This window comes from Elaeis guineensis, chromosome 5 (genome assembly GCF_000442705.2).
Source record: "Elaeis guineensis isolate ETL-2024a chromosome 5, EG11, whole genome shotgun sequence".
Lineage (NCBI taxonomy): Eukaryota > Viridiplantae > Streptophyta > Magnoliopsida > Arecales > Arecaceae > Elaeis > Elaeis guineensis.
In genome coordinates this window covers 39,057,827-39,069,517 of record NC_025997.2, presented here as the reverse complement: position 1 = coordinate 39,069,517, position 11,691 = coordinate 39,057,827, and positions in this window count along the sequence as shown.

The window sequence follows — 11,691 nt, the reverse complement described above, 5'->3', positions numbered from 1 at the left end:
TTAAGAAGAAGAGTGATGCCCCCCCCCCAAGGCGCCATTCTCTTTATCTCTTTGATTTTATCTCCTACTCCTTGCGCCTCGACCAAGGGTAGATGGCGTTAATGACTATGACCATTGGTCAGTTATTGTTATTCTCCTCATCAGGAGCTTGACCTTGCTACTCTCACACATGCTTGCCAAGATAGCCTCTGTAGATCAAGACCTCAATCTCGTTCTTGAGCTAGTAGCACTCCTCAATATCGTAGCCATAGTCATGGGTAGAAGTAACAATACCTTCTTCTATTCCTCCTATCTGAATGGGAGTTCATCGGCCTATTTCATCACAGATACCCCTGGTCAGTGATCTTAACTAGAATCTGAGATCATGGGGTGGATAGAGGAGTGTAGCTATTGAATCGTTAGGAAAGACATCTTGAATAATAGCTCTTTCATGGTTAGGAAGGTTCTCTCTTGGTCTAGGCTAGTCAGGGATCTTCCCAACCCCTCTTCTTGATGAAAATCTTCTTTCCTTCCATGTGCCTATGAAGCTCCCGAACCTCCTTCGTCTAAGCATACTTTTGAGTTCGGGCTAGCAGGTCAGCATAGTCTCTCGAAAACTTCTTATCGAGGGAGAAGGTGAGGTGCTCATTCTATAAGCCTCACTTGAGTGCTGACATTGCCACTGACTAATTGAAGTTTCGTACCTCAAGTGTGGCAACTAGCATTGAAGCATGCGATGCAGTTGCACATTAACTCACCCTCTTCTTGGTGGAGGGAGAAGAAGTTGTTGGAGTTTCTTGGTTGAGGATGGCAGCTACTAAAATGAGTAATGAATAGCCTATGGAGCTGTTCGAATGAATAGATGGCCCCGATCAGAGTCTAAAGTACCATGCTTGCATCGATTTTCTGAGGGTGGTTAGAAAGGTGAGACACAAGAGGGTATTCAAAGTACCCTGGAGCATTATGAGGGTTTTATAACCCTACAGATGATCAAGAGATTTATGGAGCCATCATACTGCTCCAGTTGAGGTACCTTGAACCGACTAACCAACTCGGGATCGGCTCCTCCAGGATGGCCTAAGCGAATGGTGGTCGGAAGTCGAAGTTGAGGCCATCACTATTCCAATGAGGCCTAATCTGGACTTCATCGAGGTGATGCTCGATGTCTCGAACTCTCTTGTTGAGCTCCTTTCCCTTCCAGGATCTTTCAGGCTTAAGAGAATAGGTCAAGATTGAATCGCCCGTGGAGAAGAGCTTCTTTGCAATGCCCCTTCCCTTAGGCTTCGAGGGAAGGTGAATGGACTGGAACGATGGTGGAGTGGCTAGAGTGCCACCGAATGATGGGTCCCAGACTTTGAGAATGAGATCATCGGCTATAATGGGAGGGAACCACTCAAGAGTTCAATTCCATATGCTACTGCTGCTCCATCACTTGTTGGAGCCACTATATAGCACCGATCAGTGTCTGAATCTGGTGAACCAGGGCTTCGAATGGCGATGGATATATTGTGACTGGAGAATGCACCGCATCAAATCCAGGAGTTGTACTACTCTGGCTGCAATAGGTGAATTGCTAGTGGAAGTGATCGCTGTCGTAGGTATCAAAAATAATTACTGAACTCACAACTATATAGATAGGATGAGTCGAGATTCTATCCATATGGACTATATTAATTGTGGTGAAGTTATTTTAATCCTAAATTAAAGATGAATAGAAGTTTGATTAATTAAGAGACTAGTAAATATAAAAGCAAGTAAATAAAGAACTAAACAAAGTTTAATTTTAACTATGAAGATAAAAGTTTGGTTCAGATATGAAGATGGATTCTTAAGATCTCAACAATTTTTTATTTGATAGCGCGTACCCTTCTTTCATCTGTCCTTGTTTAGGTATCTAAATAATAGAGATATAACCTATCTTAGAGTGCACGGCCCATACCCTTAAAGTTATAAACTAGTTTAAATTAAACTTGATATAAGAGACAAAGTTTCATCTAAATATAACATATCCCAAGAGTACGACCCATACCTGTAGATCACAGATCGTCCCAGGAGATAGACTATTCTAGATTGAAAACTCAAAAAAAAAAATAAAGATGCACATAGATAAGCAAATAAACTTAGATCTTTATTGCATAATGAAAGAGAAATACAAAAGATTTTACAACAGAAAATAAACTGTCAAAATAATTTCCAGTGATCTCCCAAGAACTTGATGTCTAGCCATCTATGAGGAAGTTCTCCACCACACTCTGCAATCCGAACTCTGGAGATTCTTTACCACGGACTTAGAGAAAAACTTCGATAGCAAGAGGAAGAGATTTGGTGGAGAATATGGGCTAAGGAAAGTAAGTTTAGGAAAGATAAAGAAAAGAAGAAAGCATTTTTTTAAAAATACTGTAGATGGCGTGAGAAGGGAGGTATGGGCGGCTAGTTTTTAGAGGAAAGGAAAGACCTAGGGCCGGCTAGGTTGGAAGAAGAAAGAAGGTAGGCGGCGGCTTAGGGTTTTAAAGAGAGGAAGAGAGCTAGGGGGCGGCAGCTTGATTTGTGGCATGAAGGGGAGTAGTGTGAGGCATTGAAGTAGAAGTGATTTCAAAGGGAGAGCCGGCCAAGGGTTTATATAGAGAGGGAGGCTAGGGTTTGAGGGTTTAGGTGCATGGAATACGGGCCCTTAGATGTTAGGTCAAAGCATCAGGTCCCTTGGTTCCTCTCTTGATTATTTTCCTCAATTGTTTCCTTGATTAATTTTCTCATTTGATTGAATCTGAATTGGCCTCCAATTCTCTCTCAATTTCTTCCTTTTAAACTATGCTTAGGTGCCTACAATATCAGCCCTTGATGCTTGATTGGGTGGTTCTCCTCTATTGATGCATTAGTCGCGTTCACACCATGATCTATATGAAATATGGTCTTTTAATCTTGACCATTGATGTTCAAGCTGTGTTTAGCCATTGGTTTCTTCATGAATAGCTCCCCTCTTGGCACCTACAATGATGACCATTGGATGATGTGAGCTTAGTTTCTGACCTTTGATTTCTTCATGAACCATGTGAAGGTGTTCCAAGGATTGATAGCCTTTAGATCTTTCTTGATTTTTCTCAACCCTTGATCTCTTCTTGTCATGGATCTTCATCTTAGGCATCTAGATCTCCACCATTGATTGTGTCATTGTGATGGAAGCCCTTAGATCTCCTTTAGAACTCTTGGATGCACTTGGATTCAAGCTGAATTTGATCAAATTGAGCTTAATTGAACTCTTAAATTTATCGCAAGCGCACGGTGTGCAATGTAGCACGTCCGACGAGTACGAATCGATCCCACGAGAAATTAGATTTTAAACTGTATTCAAATACTTACTCAAGCGAGCTTTAAAGAAAAAGAGGAGAGATTGTTTGTTGAATTACAAACTACTAAAACAGTAAATTAATCAAATATAAAAGATAAATTATCTAAAAGATCTAAGACTTTTGAATCTACTAGACCAATGAATTAGAGAGCCTTCATATAGTTTCTCTTATAATGTCCCTTGATTAAGGTGTAAAATATGAACAAGCATAGATCATGAAGAGATTTAACTCAACTATGATCCATCAAGTATTTTGTTTTAATCATAATTAAGAAACTCTTCCTTTCTTCACTTCTCTTGTGTTGTCCAAGTATAGGCTATGAAGGAATTCTGACCTAACTATAACCCATTAAGATTTTCATAAAAAAAAAGAAGAAACGGTTTAAAAAATTGTAAGCCTTCTACCAATCATCTACTCTTGCACCGAACCAAATATGGACTATGAAAGGATCCTGACCCAACAATAACCCATCAAGTTTCTTGGTAAGAGATGAAGGGAGAAGGACTCTAAAATTACAAACTCGAAAAGAAAAATTTAAAGAAGAAGGTTTCTATTCATGGTCTAGCTTCGTTACAAACCCCAGAGGGATTACTTAGCCAGACATAGTTGATTTGAAGCCCGAAATAAAATTTAAAAAAAAAATCTAATTCTACTTGCTAGAATTTAACTTACAAAAATTAAAAATTACAGGATTAAAAGATGTAAAAATTTAAACTACTCTATTACAGAAATTAAAATTACAGAAAAAAAATTAATTTATTGCTGAATAAAAATTTTGATTACAAAAATTTTTAACTCCTAAGCCATTAACAAAGCTTGGAGTTAAAACAGAAAATAAAATTTCTTACAGAACCTAGCTTCTCTCTCTTCTGGCTTAGGACCAATCTCTTCCTGGCTGACTCTCCTTCTCGTGTGTTGGAAAAATGGAAGAAAGTGAGAACAAAATGGCTAAAAGGTTTAAAAGGTAGGTATGACTGTCTGTCACACAAATTTTTTATAAAAATTATAGAGTGAAGAGAGATATCTCTCAATGTAGAAAAATTTTTTTTATTTTTTAAATGAAAAATTATATATTTTTTTTTCTATATCATGCATCCCAGATCGCTTCCAAACTTCTTTTCAAATCTGCGGATGAGGGATTATATTTTTTTTTTCTATATCATGCATCCCAGATCGCTTCCAAACTTCTTTTCAAATCTGCGCGTGCCTAGAGCCTTCCGCCGTTCAATCCGCATTCACGTCCCAGGCTCTTCTGTGTCCCCTGCGTGTAAAATCCAACCAACATCCAGTTTTTTTTTGTGTGCGACCATATCCGAAGATCCGCGCTCACGCTGGCTTCTCAACCTCTGGACCCAAAACATTCAAATCCCATGAGTCCCACTTCCTTTTGTTGCCACCTCATTCGGATTTTTATGCACCCAGCCTTTATTAAATTCTGTTCTCAAAAATCGTGAGCCCACTTTCCTTCTCTAATTTCTATTTTTTTTTTGTGCATGGTCCATGATGGACCGGGTCTAGCTCCCTTCCTTGGTAGAATATCACGAGCCACATGAATATTAAGTGGTCCATGAGGGACCAACAATTTACAAATTGATACGCGAATTTTTGGCTTTGATTTTAATTCCATGTTAACTCTATTTTTTTATCCCATTCGATCTTTTAAGCTTGTAGATTGGGTCCTTCATATTGGTGCACTTTTTTTCTATAAAATATACGAAAAAATATCAATTAAAAAATAATTTAATTGATAAATTAATATTTTTATAGACAAATTTATACACTTATCACACCTCCCAACTTATTTATTACTAATTCCTTAACAATATAATATATATATATTAAATAATATTTTATTAAGATCATCTTTTACAAAAGTAGATCTAGGATTGAAAGTCAAAGAGTTTAGAAGTACCACTAACTAAATATTGAGTTTTAGAAGTAAATTTCGTAGTTAGTACAATCAGAACTTCCTTAGAATACATCAAAAGATCTACAGCACTTGTGTTTGTGATGATCAACTTAGCATTTGGATGCTAGCTTGTAAAGAAAAAAATATCTTTTCTTATTACCTCATTTTGATTAATTTTTTATACACTCCTAAATAAAGTTTATGAACTAAGGTAGCTTTCACACTGTCTTCTTCTTCTTCTTCTTTTTGTGCTGAGCATTCTGACCTTCCCTTCACCATTTGATGCGAACCTCCACACTTGATTTAGATGCAAGGATACGATTACTAAGCTTAGGGCAATCCACATATACTCTGTATTTTGTACTTTTATTTTAAGCAGGTAGCTCTTTTCTCAAATTCAAATTTTTAATTGGAGTGTATATCAATTACCGATTTTAAATAATAATTGAGTCCTCAGTCGGTCTCACAATCAGTACCTATTTGCCTTGTCAGTGCATATGTGCAGTTTAGAAGTACTAATAGCCTTTAAGTGATCTAAGTAAACAGCTAAAAGTCTGTCCAACCAATCTACTTCTTAACTCATTACAGTCATTAGCAAATACTCTCTAACTCTTATTATTCTTTTCCTAGTCTATTTTGCTCAAGACACGATTTATTCAAAAAAAAATTTAAATATTTTTTTTTAAAAAAAAATTCTACCCTCCAATTTAAATATCATTATTTCTAAAGAAGGAGGAAAGACAATGCAATGCAAGAAAAAGAAAGATGTCATCTGGTGAATATGTGTTCTTTATTGAAAGTAATCTGGTGCGATGTTCGCTTGAAAGTCTGAAGTCCGAAGATGGGTATCTCTGTTTATTCAATAGAAAAGATATTAGTTTAAAGAAATCGGGTTGCCTCCCAGAAGCGCTAAGTTTAACGTTTTCAGTCAAATAAAATATTTCAAGCAATTTAATCGACATAAGTTGGTTCATAGAGAACTATGGCTTCGTCAAAAGATTCTTTGGGCAGTTCCAAGAATGGTTTTAATCTTTGACCATTGACTTTAAACACAGCATCATTACTTGAATTTTTAATTTCTACAGCTCCATATGAGAAGACTTCTTTAACTAAGAATGGTCCTGTCTATTTAGATCTATTCATAGAAAACCATGGCTTCGTCAAAAGATTCTTTGGACAGTTTCAAGAATGATTTTAATCTTTGACCATTGACTTTAAACACAGCACCATTACTTGAATTTTTAATTTCTACAGCTCCATGTGGGAAGACTTCTTTAACTAAGAATGGTCCTATCTATCTAGACCTAAGCTTTTCAGAAAATAAGTGTAATCTAGAATTGTACAAAAGAATTTTTTGTCCAGGAGTAAAAAATTTTCTCATAATTACTTGATCATAAAAAATTTTGGTTCGTTCCTTATACATCCTAGTATTCTCGTAAGTTTCATTTCTAAGTTCTTCTAATTCATTAATTTGAAGCTTCCTGTAGGTTTCGGCTACATCCAAGTCCATATTTAAATTTTTAATGACCCACATAGCTTTGTACTCTAGCTCAACAAGCAAGTGGCAAGATTTTTCAAACACAATCCTATAGGGAGATATTCCTAGGTTAGTCTTGAAAGCGGTTCGATATGCCCATAGTGCATCAACTAATTTCAAAGACCAATCTTTTCTATTGGCATTAACAGTTTTCTCCAAAATTTATTTGATCTGTCTATTGAACACTTCTACTTATCCACTAGTCTGAGGGTGATAAGGTATGGCCAACTTATGGATGACATTATATTTTTTTCATTAATGTGGCAAAGGGTCGGTTGCAAAAATGTGTCCTTCGATCACTAATGATTGCTTTAGGAGTGCCGAAGTGGGAGAGAATATTTTTTTTCAAAAATTTTATGACCACTTTGCTATTAGTAGATCTACAGGGAATAGCTTCTACCCACTTTAAGATATAGTCGACAGCTACTAAAATGTATTCATTTCCACATGAGTTTGAAAATGAACCCATAAAATCGATCCCCCACACATCAAAAATTTCAAGCACCAAGATTGGGTTAAGAGGCATCATGTTTCTCTTGGTGATTCACCCGATTTGTTGGCATCGAGCATAACTTCTATAGTACTCGTATGCATCCTTAAATAAATTGGGCCAATAAAATTTACATTAGAAGACTTTGGCAGCTGTTTTCTTGGATGCAAAGTGACCACCACAAACTTGATCATGACAGAAAGATAAAATACTTCTAACCTCATTATCCAGAACACACCTTCTAATAATTTGGTCAGGACACTGCTTGAAAAGGTATGGATCATCCTAAATGAAATATTTCACTTGGGCAAAGAATTTGTGTCTGTCCTGAGTGATCCAGTGAGAAGAAACTTTACCAATAGCTAAATAGTTGATAATATCAGCATATCATGGTTCAGTGGATGCAGACATAAGCTGTTCATTAGAAAAAATTTATTGATGGGTGGTTCACCAGATGGTGCCACTATAATTCGGGACAAGTGATCCACTACTGCATTTTCTGTTCTTTTTTTGTCTCTGATTTCTAGGTCAAATTTTTGAAGGAGTAAAATTCATCGTATCAACCGTGCCTTGGCGTCTTTCTTTGCTAGGAGATGTCTAATGGCTGAGTGATCAGTATAGACAATGATGTGTGACCCAACCAAATAGGACCTAAATTTTTCTAGGACAAAGACAATGGTCAGAAACACCTTTTCAGTGGTAGTGTAATTAAGCTGCGCATCATTTAAGATTTTACTCGCATGATAAATAACTCTAGGCAGCTTATTAATTTTTTAACCTAAAACTGCACCCACAGCATGATTGGATGCATCACACATAAGTTCAAAAGGATCAGATCAGACAGGAAGATGAATGATGGGAGCTGAAATAAATGCCTTTTTAAGAAATTCAAAAGACTCTAGGCACTCAGGAGTAAACTCAAACTTGACTTCTTTTATTAAGAGATTTATTAATGTGCAAGCCACTTTACTGAAATTGGCAATGAATCTTCTATAGAATCCAGCATGTCCTGAAAATGAACAAATTTCTTTGACAGACTTAGGGGGTGGAAGACTTACAAACAGGTCTACTTTGACTTTGTCCACTTCGATTTCTTTTTTTGAAACTACATAGCCAAGAACTGTTCCTTCTCTAATCATGAATTGGTATTTTTTTCAGTTGAAAACTAAGTTCTTCTCCTTACATCTTTCTAGGACTAATCTCAGATGATCTAAGTATTCTGAGAAGATAGGGCCAAAGATAGAAAAGTCATCCATAAAAATTTTTAAAAATCATTCAACCATATCAGAAACAATACTGATCATGCATTTCTAGAAGGTCGTCGGTGCATTATATAATCCAAAGGGCATACACCTATAAGCGAAGGTTCCACATGGACAAATGAATGTAGTCTTTTCCTAATCTTTAGGGGCTATAGGGATCTGATTATAACCGGAGTATCCATCGAGAAAATAACAGAACTCTTGTTTGACTAATTTCTCTAATATTTGATCAATAAATGGCAATGTAAATGATCTTTTCTTGTTGCAGCATTCAATTTTCTATAGTCTATACAGACCCTCCATCCTGTTTGGATATTAGTTGGGATAAGTTTGTTCGCTCCATTCTGGACCACTGTTATCTCAGACTTTTTGGGTACCACTTGTATAGAGCTCACCCACGAGCTATCAGAGATGGGGTAGATGATTCCATTATCAAGTAGCTTTAAGATTTCTTTTTTGACTACATTGTTCATGATTGGGTTAAGTCTCCTTTGAGCATCTCTAATTGGTATGGCCTCTTCCTCTAGGTGTATCCTGTGTTAAACTATGGAAGAGCTTATTCCCTTAATATCAGCCATGGTCCAGCCTATCACTTCATGATTCTCTCTCAGAATTTCTAACAACTCCTCTTGTTTAGGATTTAGGTCAGATACGATAATTACAGGCAAGGTTTTCGTTGAACCTAAATATGCATACTTAAGGTGCTCGGAAAGGAGTTTCAATTCTAATTTAGGTGCCTCCTCTATTGATGGTTTGGATGATGGTTTAACCATTTTCATGATTGATTCAATGGGAGGCTCTTGTCTCTGGCTATTCTCATTGTTTATAGAAATTTCATTGATATCCTCAGGTTCATTAATTGGTCAGAAACTAGACTCAAGATCGACTTCCTCATCGCTAATGTCAATGGATTCAAAAATTTTTTCTTGAATTATATTTACATCAGCATGCTGGTTGGAATCCTGTTCTAGATTGAATATATTCAGTTCAATGGTCATATTCCCAAAAGATAGCTTCATAAGTTCATTCCGACAGTTGATTTTAGCATTCGCAGTAGCTAAAAATGGTCTTCCTAAAATGACAGGAATATAACTTTTAGGATTCACAACTAGTTCATTCTCTAAAATGATAAAGGCTATAGGAAAGATAAAATTACCAATCTTGATTAAAACATCTTCTACCATTCCTTTAAGGATCCTAAGAGATCTATCTGCTAATTGTAATGTGATTTTTGTTGGTAGAAGTTCTCCTAATCCTAACTGCTTATAAACTGAAAATGGAAGAATATTTATACTAGCCCCTAAATCTAGCAAAGCCTTCTTAATGTAGGTTTCTCCAATATCACATAAAATTGTTGAAGATCCTGAATCCTTATATTTTATTGGCACATGGCTAAATAAGTATGAGCTCACACTTGCTGTTAAAAATATTTTTTTGGGTATATTGGTGGTTGTCTAGAAGAAGAATATTCACTTGGACTTGCTTAAACACCTCTAAAATTTTATCCAAATATTTCAATTTTTTATTAGACCTTAGTCGATTTGGAAAAGGAGCTCTAGGGATTGTGGGTTCTGGGCTTGGTGTATTATCAGTTTCAAGAGCTTGAGTTTGTAAGGTAGATTGTTCATAAGGTGACTCAACAAATGAGTTTTCTCTATCATCAGATGTACCTACCTTATTATCCACTTATTTTTCAGATCTTAAGGTGTGAATAGCATTCACATGATTGACTTGGTTTCCTTGTTGGGGTTGTAGACCATTTTGGTTTCTTGGATTAGGTTCAGATTGGCTAAGTAGTTTACCTCATTCTCGCTCACTCATAGCAGAAGCTAGCTGACCCACTTACATTTCCAAACGGATAATGGCTTAGGTGTTAGTATTTATGAGTTGGCCCGTGATTTGCATGAAATTCTTAGTGTGGCATTGGTGTCAGCATTGGATTTGGTCAGGACTTCTAAGCTTTTTTCTAGAAAACTAAGTTTCTTCTCATTATTATTGAAGCCTGGTGGGTTGTTTATCATAGGGTTAGGCCTTGAATTTTGCTGGTTGAAGCTAGGACCACCTACATTTGGATTTTGTGACCATGAAAAGTTTGGATGATTCCTCCATCCTGGGTTATATGTAGATGCATAGGGATTGTTTACTGATCTCTGGTATGTGACATTTATCTGTGCACATCCATTTTCTATTTGATTCATCAGGAAGGCACATTCCTCAAGGACATAGTCGGGTGCACTACATGCATTGTACATAGGTACAGAAATTTAGTTTACATTGGCTACTCTCTGTAGCTCTAAGGCCTCTAACCTATGTGCTAAAGTTGCAATTTTAGCCTCTACAGCTAGAGAAGTTTGAATTTGATGCATTCCTCCTCTTGAAGGTGTTGGTCTATCAGATTTTCTAGTTATTTTTCATTATAAATTTTTCTCAGCTAGATCTTCTAAAAATTATCAGGCTTCAGTGGGTTCCTTATACATGAATTGACCCTGGTACATAGACTCTAGCATGGTTCTAGAATTTGAATCTAGCCCATCATAAATTATCTGGCATAACCTCCAGATTTCTATTTCATGGTGTGGGCATTAGGTCAAGAGGTTCTTAAAACTATCAAAGTATTTCCAGAATGATTCTCCAGCTAGTTAGTAAAATTGATTTATCTCATTTCTAATCCTAGCTGTTTTATGATGGGAAAAAAACATCTTTAGGAACACTCTTACAAAGCCTTCCCAGATTGTAACAGATTGGTTTGGAAGACTATAAAGTCACTTTTTAGCATTGTCCTTTAGGATAAAATTGATCAGTCTTAGCTTAACCTCATCCTCTAACAGTTGTTGCAACCTCATGGTTGCACAAACCTCTTCAAACTCTCTAATGAATATGTATGCATTCTCTATTTCCGTAAATTTTGGAAGCATAATGATAATTTGAGGTTTAATTTCAAAGTTGTTTGCAGTGGGTTAGGGCAACCTGATGCAAGAAGGTTAGACGGAACCGACTGTATAACATAAATCCTTAAGGGTTTGGGGTTGATTGGATTCTTCCATTGTAGAAGTTTTTGGATTTGAAATAAGAATCCAATTAATTCTTACTAGTCGACCCGACATCCTTCTCCATGAAGGAAGTGAAGAAAATATTTTTTTTTATTTTTTTGTTTTTATTCTTTTATT